Here is a 12,434-nt window from a genome sequence, read left to right as displayed (position 1 = left end):
GTTAACCACCAGGAAATTCACAGCACAGAGGTACTAGTTTCAATTCTGCAGGATCATCACCCCCTTAAAACTGTTTACCTGCCACCTAAGAAGGAAGATATACAGAACCAAGACAGTTTCATGCTTAGTTCAATATTTAACAATACAGTACTCCTCAAACTTCCCATGATCCCCTGAATCCCAGAGCTCACTGCAATCAGACCTGAAATAGCAAGTGACTCTTTTGAACGCTCAACTTTTTGAAGAAAATGGGTCACTATTGTTGCCGCAATTTCTTTCACAAACAGCAGCAATGTAAGACAGAATTATTTGTTTGTTTTTTTAAGTATGCAATTCCAAGAACGCAACCCTGCCCCAGCTTCCATTTCCTCACAAGCCCAAACACAGGAGAGACACAACGCAGGGAAGGCATAAGGGCAACAAGCAGTGTGATGACTATTCACAGGTCTTGTCCTCAAGTAACCTCCTCTGGCTCCTTAGGTGGTGTCATTGTTTATAGAGACCCTTCAGGTATCAGTGATTTCTTAAAAGGGGGGGCATAATTCAAGCTGACCCTAACATACCCTGTTAGATTGTTTGATGGAGGAAGCAGCGATGGGGAAATCCCCTCCTTTCAGAGGATCATAAAGAAGACGCTCACATGCATCTACAGGGTGATACAATCAGATCAGGTGGAAGAGTTGAGACCACACACACTGCAAGGAGATTGGGGGGGGGGGAGAGGAGAGAGAGAAACTCAAGTATCAGGAGACCCTGTTCTACTAAGCAAGGGTGGGAGACAGGTTGGCAACTGCTCCTACTGGGAAAGCAGCCAACGCTAGTCAAGGCACAGAAAGGCACCAAACCCAGGGAAAGGGATCACCAACCTCCCAAAATAAAACTGGAGGGGTTGGGGGGGGGGGGAGAGGAGGCTGGCTGGCTACGCTCCCTGTAATAGCAGGGATACTGAAAGGCATATGCTGTCCCGACTCCCAGGGCCTGGTATCCATCATTTCGCCTTTATCCTGGGGAAGGGGGATGGGGGGGGGCATTTTTCCTGGACTTTTCCTTTCCTCTCCACAGTGAGAGTTCCTGCTGCCACGCTCCCTGTCCTCTCTCCATTGCCAACATGACGGTGCACTGGGGTGGGGCAGTCTGAGAACTTCTCTTGCCCCCTGGGGAGAAAATAAAAAGGTTTCTGGGGCCGGAGGAGAGAAGGGCAGGAGAGGGATCCCCACGACCACTTGCACCTCAAAACGGAGCAAATAGCCATGAAAAGAGGGGGGGTAGCGCGGGAGAGAGTGAGAAACAACTCAGCAACTTTCCAGGAGTTTTTCAGCTTTATTCGTCCCAACCCCTGCCTCTCTTGGGAGCGTCTGTGTTAACGGGGGGAGGGGAGAGAGGGACCCCGGGGGCACACGCGCCACTTTCCCCTCACAACACACCCACTTTCTCCCCAAAAAACCACGAGAGGCGTTTCGGGAAGCCAGCTCGTAGCCGACACGGGAGGGAAACTCCAGCAGCAGCAGCAGCAAACCCCCCAACCTCCCCTCACAACAGGAGTGGGGGGCAGCCTTCTCCCTCAGCCCCCCCCCATGGTCGGTATTCACGCGCACTCACAGGCGGTGGGGGGAGGGGGGCCATTTTCCCTCTCACATTTTCACTTCAGGGGAGAGCGAGGGCCCCAGCGCCCTTCCGAGGGACTTTAAAGAGGGGGAGGGAGCCTTCTATGCCGCCCCCTCCTTCTTTAAGCGGAGCTGGGGGGGGGTCCGTCGCCTCCTTCGGTCTCCCCCCCCTCCCCACTGAGGGGAGGCTGAGAGGCTGCGCGCGCCTGTTTCTTCCTATCTCTCCCTCCCCCCCCCCCCACGGCCTAATATATCAAACCCCCCCCCCCCGTCTGACTGTCTTTCTTTCTTTCCCCCGTAAAGGGAGGGGAGCCCGCCGAATCCTCCTCCCCCGGCCGCGGTCGCGCGCTCGTTACCTGCCAATGTGCTCACAAAGCAGCAGCGGCGGCGGCGGCGGCGGCGGCGCCCACCCCTGTCACGTGACTCCTCGCCTCTGCCCTCCCCTCGCCTCGCCCCCGCGTTCCCGCGCGCGCGCGCTCTCTATCCCGCCGTCTCTCCCTTGAGGCCTGCACAGCCCCGCCCTCACCACGTGACGCGGCTGCCGGAGCGCGCTCGCCGGATCCCGCGCGTGCGCCGTAGGGGCGGCCGCCTCGCGCCGCTTCCCCTTCTCACGCACGCATGCGCGCACACCGCCGTCTCCCGCCAATCACGCCGGCTCATTCCCTCCCACGTGATCCGAGAGAGAGAGAGAGAGAGAGAGAGAGAGAGAGAGAGGCTCTCGTAAGAAGCTTCTTTTCTGCTGCCGCTCTCCTGTCCCCACGTGACTCTTACCTCCTGAGGAGATGGAGGAGGGGCAAGGCTACGTCCGCTCGCACGTGACCTCCAGCGACACTTCAGTTACGGTTAAGAGGAGAAGGAGAGAGAGGGAGTGTGTGTGTGTGGCGTAGTCGCTGCGGGCCTCATACGTCACCATGAGTGGGCGCGGCCTAGGAGGGGGCGTGTCGGAGATGAAAAGGTGACGTTGCCGGCCCCGCCGTGGGTTATATTTGCTATGGAATACTTAGAATCCTTAAAGAGGCATGCAGCGATGTTTGTTGCTGTTCCATATTATATTATATTGTATTGTATTGTATTGTATTGTATTGTATTGTATTGTATTAATTATATTATTTATATTATATTATATTATTTTATATTACATGCTTTATGCAATATAAACTTGTTATATAAATATAGGATAATATAAAAATATAATATAAGGTGACATAAAGCAGTTCTTAGTTGTTTTGATTTTTTTTATTGACTGGGTAACAGCCAGCTAAGTCACACCCCAATCAGATCCATTGAAATCAATGTCTAGCGTTGGATATAATTAACTTTACTGCATTCTCTCTCTCTCTTTTGGTATGTATTGTGTGAACTGCTTTAGCATAAAAACCTTTCTGATAAATAAATAAATAAATATTTTTATATGGGGGGGGGAGAAATCTAGTGATTATTTATTTAAATTGTTTCTAAACTTCTCCCTTACACAGTGCATTCCACGCCGGTATAAAATAAGTGTGAGCATTATTCACATGAATGTGAGCACAGTGGTATATTTGCAAACACATATGTCACTGATACATTTTGCAGGGAACCGTGATTGGCTAAGGACCATAGGAAGCTGCCTCACAACAAGCCAGACTGCTGATCTACCTAGCTCAGCATCAACACTACCTGGAGACATCAGGGCTTGAACCAGAGACCATGAGGTGGAGTACAAACGCCACTCTATTACAAATGTTCCATCTGCACAAGCGTATCCACTTGCCAGATAGAACACCCCACCCCTTCCACGTGTGCAGTGTTCAGGGGCTGCCCCACCACACCCTCCAGAGCCAATTTAAGGGGGCGCCAAGTGAGTAGAGAAACCCCATTGCACCAGCAGAAGTCCTTGTGTAGCACTTCCGCAGATGGGTTTGGTTAAGTGAAGCCCGGCCTTTCTGCTTCCAAAGCACATACATGCTCCGTTACCAAGCTATGGATCCTGTGGCTCTTTACTCTGTACACGCCATGGCAAGCCCTGTCCTTTTGCTGCGTGGTGTGCAAAAGAGACCCAAGCTGATCCGAGATGCAGGCCTAAACGAGCTGGGCTTTGTTCGTTTGCATTGTCTCTGTACCAGGGAGGGGGAATAATTGCAGGTCTCAGAGCCGTTTTGCCACGCTTTGCCACAAACAAGTGCCTGTGCTCTCTTAATCTGCACAGTGCTAATGACTATTATTAGCATCTTCTAATCGTGACTTGGCATCCCCCTTCTAATGAAGATGGGTTGTTGGCAACAAGCACCCAGCAACAAAGATAGAAGCTGAAGAGGAGAGTGCTTCATCATGCTGGTGGGAGCTGCAGACAGTTGGATTCACTCATCCATGCCGCAGCAGCATCACAACCTCCTGTAAAAGGTACTATAGCTCCTTGATTCCCTTTGGAGCTGGGAGTAATTCTGCACAGGCCAAATTTTGCACAGGACGTCTCCAAAAGACAGTTAGGTGGCCAGTTTATGCTAAAAGTTGAGTCACGTATGGGCAATGTAACAGCAAACTGGCAGCATATCAATTATTTTATTCCTTTTTTGAGGGGTGCCATTTACTTTTAAAAAACAATAATTAGACTGCCCTGTGAGTTTTGATTATTAGCGGTTATGAAACTGATTTTGGGTGTGCTCCAGGTATTGGGAGGCAGAGTGCAGTGTTAACAAAAGTCATTTTTTTAATTGTTTGACATAGCAAATGTGATGCATAGATTTGTTTATGCATATGTATAGGATTTCTTGGAGAGGCCTAGACATGGTACTGCTGCAGAGCAAAACTGACAAAGAGTTTCAGATGCCTTTGGGCTGATACTAGAGACGCACGGTTCGAATGTGACATTGCAAATCCCAACAGGGATTCACTAATAAATCCAACTTCTGCTGAGTTTAAATTTTTTTTACTCCAAACACCAGCACATCAACCTTTCCTTCCTCAGAGAATTTTAATGAGTAAAACAGAATGTGGGAGAAGCTGTGTTGTAAGCCAATTTTGGGGGAAAAAAAGCAAAAGGGGCCCGGTTTTCCCAAGGAGGAGTTCCGGAATTTTAGCCCTGAGAAGCCCACACCTTTCCTGAGCTCCCCACTTACGCTGGAAAAAACAGAGGCGACACCGGAGCTGGTAGAAGGGAAAGCAAGGCACAGCCCTCCCGTTTATTTGGATCTGTTGCAACAGAGGTTCCCCTACGCCGTGCAGAATCACGAAGAGAGAGAACCCCGAGTACAGTCATAGGGAGGGTTTTATACATTTTTGTCTCTATACAGGTGAATGGAAAGAAAAAGAGTGGGAAGGAAGGATTTACATACGATAAATACATCTTATGGCAAGGTGATGGGTTTATACAATAGTATCAGGGTGAGTTTCCTGCATATCTTTTGATACTGTTGTTTATCTTCCGTTTACAGGGAGGAGTCGGTGATCGGAGCTCCTATTACAAGCTGCCTACAGCTTCTCTTTAGGGATACATTATGATGCTTTCTTGTAAATCCAACTCGTATTTTGCTTAATGATACAAAGAGGATTATGCTGAGTGATAGAGGATGGGACGCGGGTGGCACTGTGGGTTAAACCACAGAGCCTAGGGCTTGCAGATCAGAAGGTCGGCAGTTCAAATCCCCGCGACGGGGTGAGCTCCCGTTGCTCGGTCCCTGCTCCTGCCCACCTAGCAGTTCAAAAGCATGTCAAAGTACAAATAGATAAATAGGTACCACTCCGGTGGGAAGGTAAACGGCGTTTCCATGCACTGCTCTGTTTCGCCAGAAGTGGCTTAGTCATGCTGGCCACATGACCCGGAAGCTGTACGCCGGCTCCCTTGGCCAATAAAGTGAGATGAGCCTAACGGTCAGGGGTCCCTTTACCTTTACAAAGAGAATTATGCTGAGCGATACAGGAGCAATCAGAAAATGATATTATTACAGGCCTCACACAGCTTACTTAGCCCATTTGGGCTATGATCCTACAACTGGAATTTTAAAGAATCTTCCCCTACAGCCTTGGCCACATCGCTTTGCAAAATCCTTTTCAGATCCCATGCGTAGCTGCAGCGAGCAAGCATGGGTTTGACTGGCTGCATAGGATTGTCATGCCTGAAACCACCCTCTCCGTTTAGATGCCGCGTGGGCAGCAGCCTGCCAAGCAGAGGTAAGGAACTCCATGTGCACCTTCGCTCATCAGCAGAAGCAGACAGTTGCCTGCCCACACTCGTGCCAAAGTGAGTCATCGCTTCGCTTCTTGCTGGTACGAAGGAGCCACCTGCCCAACCCAGTGTGAATGCTGGGTTTTAGCAGCCTAGGAGAGAGAAGTGGATCTCTCAGCCTCTTCCATATATTGCTGACACCTTTTTGCCCAGCAAAAGCTCTGTGCCTTTTACATTTGCACAACAGGCCATAATCCAAGAAGTGTGACATTTATGCGCACACAGCCAAGAAAAACGGCCTAGGTTGAAGGTCTGCATTTTAGCACTCTAGCCTGCCTAGATGCTAAGACCGGCCTCTGCAGACCCGGTTTTAGGCCTCTCTGCTATTTGACGGAAGGCAGGCAGTAACTGCAGACCGGGTCTTCTCTATTCTGGTGCCCTGCTTCTGAAATTTGCACCCACCCCCACCCAAAAGGTTTGCCAGGCAGCAACTTTCTCAGATGAAAAACTCATTTTATTTGCCAAGGCCATTCAGGTGTTTTAACGTGCAGGTTTTATTTTACACTGTGTTTTATTCTGCTCTGCTGCAATTTATTTTATTGTGCTTTATTTAAGAGCATACAATAATAATTTGATGCCATTCACAACATCTAGTATAGTAATGTATGGCCAGCATGCTTCCTGGGAGTGGAACAGGGGTGGAAAAAAGCACTTGGGATCACTGTGCAAATACACATTATTGAGATACCCATACTAAGATGCAGTAATGTTTCCCCTCACCAGATTTCAGTTCACACTACTTCAGTTACTCTGCAAGCCACTGTAGAAAGGATTAGGTTGTCAGGCTGCAAAAGATATGGTACTCAAGATGAGAATATCATGTAATGGAACCAGGGATTGCACAGACCACCTCCCTTGTTGTGTCACCAATTGTCCATCTATTGTTTTTCCAAAGAGAGATGTCCAGTACTTATCTGTTGCATCAAGGGAGTCGATTTATAGAATCATAGAATCATCAAGTTGGAAGAGACCACAAGGGAAACATGGGCCCAGTTAAGATCTCCTTTCTGAATTGGAGAGGGATTGGTAATGAGCTGTGTCCATATATAGCAACGCTTAAATCAGTGGGATTCCAGCAACATAAACTCACATTATTCTTTTACTGTCAATCCGTGTGAGGATGCAGGACAAAAAGGGTCACGATCTAGCTTTTTGGAACTGGAATACAGAGCAAGCTGAGTTGTCCTTCCAGTTAATGCAGAACAGCTGCAGAATGATTGCTAATGCTGTCTACAAGATAATTGCTCAGCCCTAAATCTGGCAGCTTAAAAAGCCAATGCAATTCTGGGCTGCATCAATAGGAGTATAGCATCTAGATCAAGGGAAGTAATAGTACCACTGTATTCCGCTCTGGTCAGACCTCACCTGGAATACTGTGTCCAGTTCTGGGCACCACAGTTCAAGAAGGATACTGAAAAGCTGGAACGTTTTCCAGAGGAGGGTAACCAAAATGGTCCAAGGCCTGGAAACAACGCCTTATGAGAAACGGCTTAGGAAGCTGGGTATGTTTAGCCTGGAGAAGAGAAGGTTAAGGGGTGATATGATAGCCATGTTCAAATATATAAAAGGATGTCATATAGAGGAGGGAGAAGGTTGTTTTCTGCTGCTCCAGAGAAGCAGACACGGAGCAATGGATTCAAACTACAAGAAAGAAGATTCCACCTAAACATTAGGAAGAACTTCCTGACAGTAAGAGCTGTTTGACAGTGGAATTTTCTGCCAAGGAGTGTGGTGGAGTCTCCTTCTTTGGAGGTCTTTAAGCAGAGGCTTGACAGCCATCTGTCAGGAATGCTTTGATGGTGTTTCCTGCTTGGCAGGGGGTTGGACTGGATGGCCCTTGTGGTCTCTTCCAACTCTATGATTCCATGATTCATTCTGAAGGAAATTAGTCCTGAGTGCTCACTGGAAGGATAGATCCTGAAGTTGAGGCTCCAGTACTTTGGCCACCTCATGAGAAGACTCCCTGGAAAAGACCCTGATGTTGGGAAAGATGGAGGGCGCAAGGAGAAGCGGACGACAGAGGACGGGGTGGTTCGACAGTGTTCCCGAAGCTACCAACATGAGTCTGACCAAACTGCTGGAGGCAGTGGAAGACAGGAGTGCCTGGCGTGCTCTGGTCCATGGGGTCACGAAGAGTCGGGCATGACTGAACGACTGAACAACACCACCACCACCACCACAACATACAAGGATCCACTGTAGTTACCCACTCCAGGAACCTACTGTTTCTGTCACATGCAAATGCTGGAAGCCGCCTAGTCAGACCATTGCTTTTCAGTTCAGGATTGTCCAGATTGACCGCAGCTCTCCAGGGCCTCAGACAGCAAAGTCTTCTCCAACCACGCCTGGAGATATATCAGGGATTGAACTTGGGGACTCCTGCATGCATCACATGTGTTTTATCACTGAGCTACAGCCCTTACTTTGGAAAGCACCAAACAGCCAGTTTAACGTGATCCTGGAAAACATACAGACTGACTGATATGGGGCATATCGTGCTTTCAAACATAGAAAGCAGCAGAAGCAATTCTGGCTTTATAGTCATTAGTTTACCCCATCCCACTCCACTCACTGCTTTAATGCAGCGACACTTCCAAGTTGTCTTTTGCGCATCCCATAGCATTGGTTCCTCATGCAGCCCACAGGCTTCCAAGCGGATTAAAAATGCAAACTGCATGCAATTTCAAATACGCAGTTTCCAAATTATACATTGTCAAGGGCTATTCTCTTTTTTGCAATCGTGATGTTACCTCTGTTTCAAGCTTGTGTGTGAGTTCAAAGTCAGATTTTTCCAGAAGCTTCTGAAAACTCTGCAACTCTGTGTGTGTGTGTGTGTGTGTGTGCGCGCGCGCGTGTGTGTCCCCATCACAGATGTACCGAGAAAGCTTTTGAGGAAATAAAGACTTTGCTTTAGACTATCTGCCTAATAAACCATCTGTTTGGATTGAATAAGCATCTATTTGGACCCAAGCAGTGCAGTTTACAAACCACCATCCGGAAATAAAAGAGGTGAGCCACCCCGTCAACAAGTTAAGCGTGGCAGTTAGCGGAAAAACTCGCACTTCAGACAAATCCACACATTTGATTTTATACACCACTCTTGAACATCAAATTTAAAAAGTTGCAATTCACTGAACAGGTTGGTTGCAGCTCAGAACATTTCATTATCATTATCATATATATATATATATATATATATATGTATATTTTAGAAAAAAGACAAAACAATATCCAGATGAAAGACTGTGACAAACAGCAAATCCTGTTGTAGGCAGCTTTGCAAAGATCAAGGTACCATAGGAGAAAGGCACGTTAACCTCTGATTGGTCCTGTGTGCTGTCATTTGGATGAAAATTGTAGTGACATATAACCCTGAGACTGTGGGAGGCTATGAGCAAGAGTTGACCAGGTGCACAGGCCCGTTTTTAAAAGTACAAGTTTAAGGAGGTTTAAGATCCAGCACCCTGATGATGACATTCATTTCACCTCAAGGGGATGGGAGGAGAAGGCATTCTTCGTGCAAGGCTGGCAGGGACACTAGTCTCCAAAGCTGCTGGGATTATGTCTCAGAAACACCCCACTTGGTTTGACTTAGAGCGGATTCACAATTTTTCCAGAGTATGTATATATCTAACAGTGTCGCTTACCAGACACTCAGGTTTCCACCAGTGGAATTTAGGGGGGGGGGGCTCTCCTAAATCTGCTCTAGAGGAGCCCTGACTGCTGTGCAGCAGATTTAATAGGGGTAGTGTGGCTGTAGGGTAGAAAGGAGAATTACAAAAAAAACAACCTTGCTTCACGCCCTGTTCCACTGATAGATGTTTTACCAATTGAGCACCACCACTGGACCCAACCCTATGTCTAAGATGTCGGAAGCATAAAGTTCAAAACATGCCATATAAATAGCACTGACACACTGCAAACTGGTATATCATACAGCTGTTAGCTGGGGGTCCAACCCTGACTAAGACCCCCTATTGACCATGTTTCATTAGCAGGCCTATCTTTGCGAAACATGATATGTGAAACAGCCCTGTGTTTCCTGTGTGTCCAGGCACTTAAAGAGTGGAAATGATTTTTTGGGGGACTGTTTTATTCGGGGAAGGGGGGCAGTTATTCAACAAACTCTCATAAATGTATGAACAAAGGCCCTTGCAGCCATGTGCCTACAGAGAGCGTTTACATGTACACATGTAAAACTCTACCATTCATGTTTATGGCTAGGTTTATGACAAAGGGACGCACACCTAGGAGCTGGAGGTGACAGGCAGCAGCACCACATTGTGTGTCTGGCTCACTGTGGGTTTTTTTTTGTTTTTCTTCAATTTTATTAATCTGGATTTTCAAGATAGCCCGTGAAAGAGAAGCAGAAAACAAATATAAAGCAGATCAAAAACATTGCTGTTAAATGCAAAATTGCTGCCCCGGAATACATGATGCAGCCTCAATGTCTGTAGGCATAAGCTCTTCTTTCAGCCTCCGCTTTTCTCAATCGTAAGGTGGAAGATGAAATAAGGACTTAAAACACGGATCCCAACATTTGACACCACAGGTGCATTTAGGAATTCTCTCCCCCTTTTGGAGGAAAGAATCTCAGACCTTAAGTGGAGTGAGAGAAGCTCATGTTACCATGAAATATGCTTTCTTCAGGCTCCAGACCAAAGTCCAGGGGCACAGTTGCATTTCCAAGGAACCCTTTAAGCTTGCACAGTATTAAAGTTGCAACTCAATGCCAGCTGCTGCCCCTCGCCAAAAAAAGTATCATGGCAGTGGCTCTCTTTAGATCTCAAGACTTCCGACAGCCACAACCCATCATATGAATTAGAAATTGGAGGCATGTTTCATCCATCGCTTTGCCCAACCCCAGGGGTAAAAACTGCTTTACTTTCAGACAATGCTGTTCAGAGAAAGGGCTGCCTTCAATGCTCAGAGGAGCACAGCCCCTTCTTCCGCATGAGTCTCTGTTCCACAAAGGCCTCCATAACAAAGAAAGCAAATAGACACAATGGACAGCATTGCTGAAGGCCAATACTCCTGCTCCTTCGTTATAATAGGAGGGGCAGAAAGCTCTGCATCATGCCCAGTGCAGACATGGGGCTAACATTATCCAGAAGCAACAGAAACTGCTTGGAAGAATGCCAGGCCAGAGTATTAAATCACACAGAGAGACGCATCAGCCAGGCTAAGACGTGGATTTCTTCAGCTCACTACTTATTTCCAGCAGTTTCTTTGTGGCGCAGCAGCAGCAGCAGCAGCAGCATCCTTTGGCAAACTGGGCAGCAAAACTGAACTCCAGCCGAGATGAAGCAAATGGGCTTTAAGCTCCAATTTTGTCTTACGCTGTTGTTTCTTGTCTTGGCAGAGAGGAAGCAAACCGAGCATTTTGCCATAACAACAAACACCATGCTTGCAAGTGCCCTTTCTTGGATGCTCCAATTTAGACGGGTTACGAATTACGGGGCGCAGCTGCACTGGGGTCAGCGGCTGAACCGCCGCATGGGTCCCTGTGGGTCTTCCATTGAGAAAGCCCCAAAGGCCAGGCATGAGCAAAAAGTCTCCGCTCAAGTCCAGAAGACCAGACTATGGCTCGTGCTGCTTCCTTGTGGAATCTTGGATTGCCTCACTAATAAAACCAACACAAGGCAGTCATCGCCACTCCATGTTAAGCCATGTAGGGTTTACGTTTTTAGTCACTATCTCTGCAGCGCTAAATGACATTTCAGCAGCTTTAATGAGCTGGGCAACACACCATTTTCAATGCTGGAGGCCGTTTGGGGTAGCTATTTGGCAGATCTGTGGGGCCAGTCTCGGAAATCATTTCACCCACCAGAATTAAAAACCTCACACAGGTGGACTGTGAAAACTCTTCCTCCTCCACCACCTTTCACAGAGCTCTCATGGACCACGAATTTCGCCCTGCAACCAGTCTATACACACATATCCTTCCTGTGGTTCCGTGGCAGGAGGAAAGGGGGAAAGAGAAGGCAAGGCCGGCCTAGTCCATAGGTCACATGTTGGACCACGGTACAGCATCATTAAACTTGTACTTTTCAAAATAATGTGAAGCCAGGTGCAAGCTGGGCTCTGTGGATAAAGTCGCAATGTATCTCATCATATAAATACTTTATAATATTTTCCCTTTTAATTACAAGAAGCTTTTATTCCAGGTAATGTGACTGACAAAGTACCAGCACGTACGTACATACACCCCAACGCACACACACACACACTTGCACTCGCAGCCCCTGGGCTTTCACAGAAAGCTTGGCAGCAGCCGATCTAATGGAGGATTTCTACCTCACAGCAAAGTAAGGGGAGGGGGGGCATGTAAGTTTGGTTAGCCTAAGCTCAGGGCAAAGACCCAGCCATTTTTAAGAAATGCAATAAAAAGAGGGGCTTATAAACCCCGTTGTAGAAAGATCAAAAGGAGATTAAACCAAAACTAAAACTGTTCAAAAAATGTACAAAAACTGTTGGGAGACGGGTGGAAGATGCTGCTCCCCTTCCAAAAAGAAAAAAGAAAAGAAAAGGTTGACCCCCCCCCAAGTTGCATCAAAACCTGAAGAGAACGGCGTAGTCGTCACACAATTCCTTTGCGTTTTAAAAAAGAAATGCAGAGGGGGAAG

At 47.5% G+C, this 12,434-nt stretch overlaps 1 protein-coding gene across 2 annotated transcripts in view; it reads right to left on the bottom strand.

The window, feature by feature from the left end:
- UBAP2 (ubiquitin associated protein 2) overlaps window positions 1-2,041 on the bottom strand; it is a 77,307-nt gene extending 75,266 nt beyond the window's left edge. For both annotated transcript variants that reach the window (XM_033164538.1, XM_033164539.1), the window contains exon 1: window positions 1,961-2,041. The gene's annotated coding sequence lies outside the window, so the exon portion shown is untranslated. The remainder of the gene's footprint in view (window positions 1-1,960) is intronic.
- Window positions 2,042-12,434: the final 10,393 nt, after the last annotated feature.

The sequence above is a fragment of the Lacerta agilis genome, chromosome 11 (genome assembly GCF_009819535.1).
Source record: "Lacerta agilis isolate rLacAgi1 chromosome 11, rLacAgi1.pri, whole genome shotgun sequence".
Taxonomy (NCBI): Eukaryota; Metazoa; Chordata; class Lepidosauria; order Squamata; family Lacertidae; genus Lacerta; species Lacerta agilis.
Note: the sequence above shows the minus strand (reverse complement) of the source record. Positions and strands in the feature narration are given on the sequence as shown.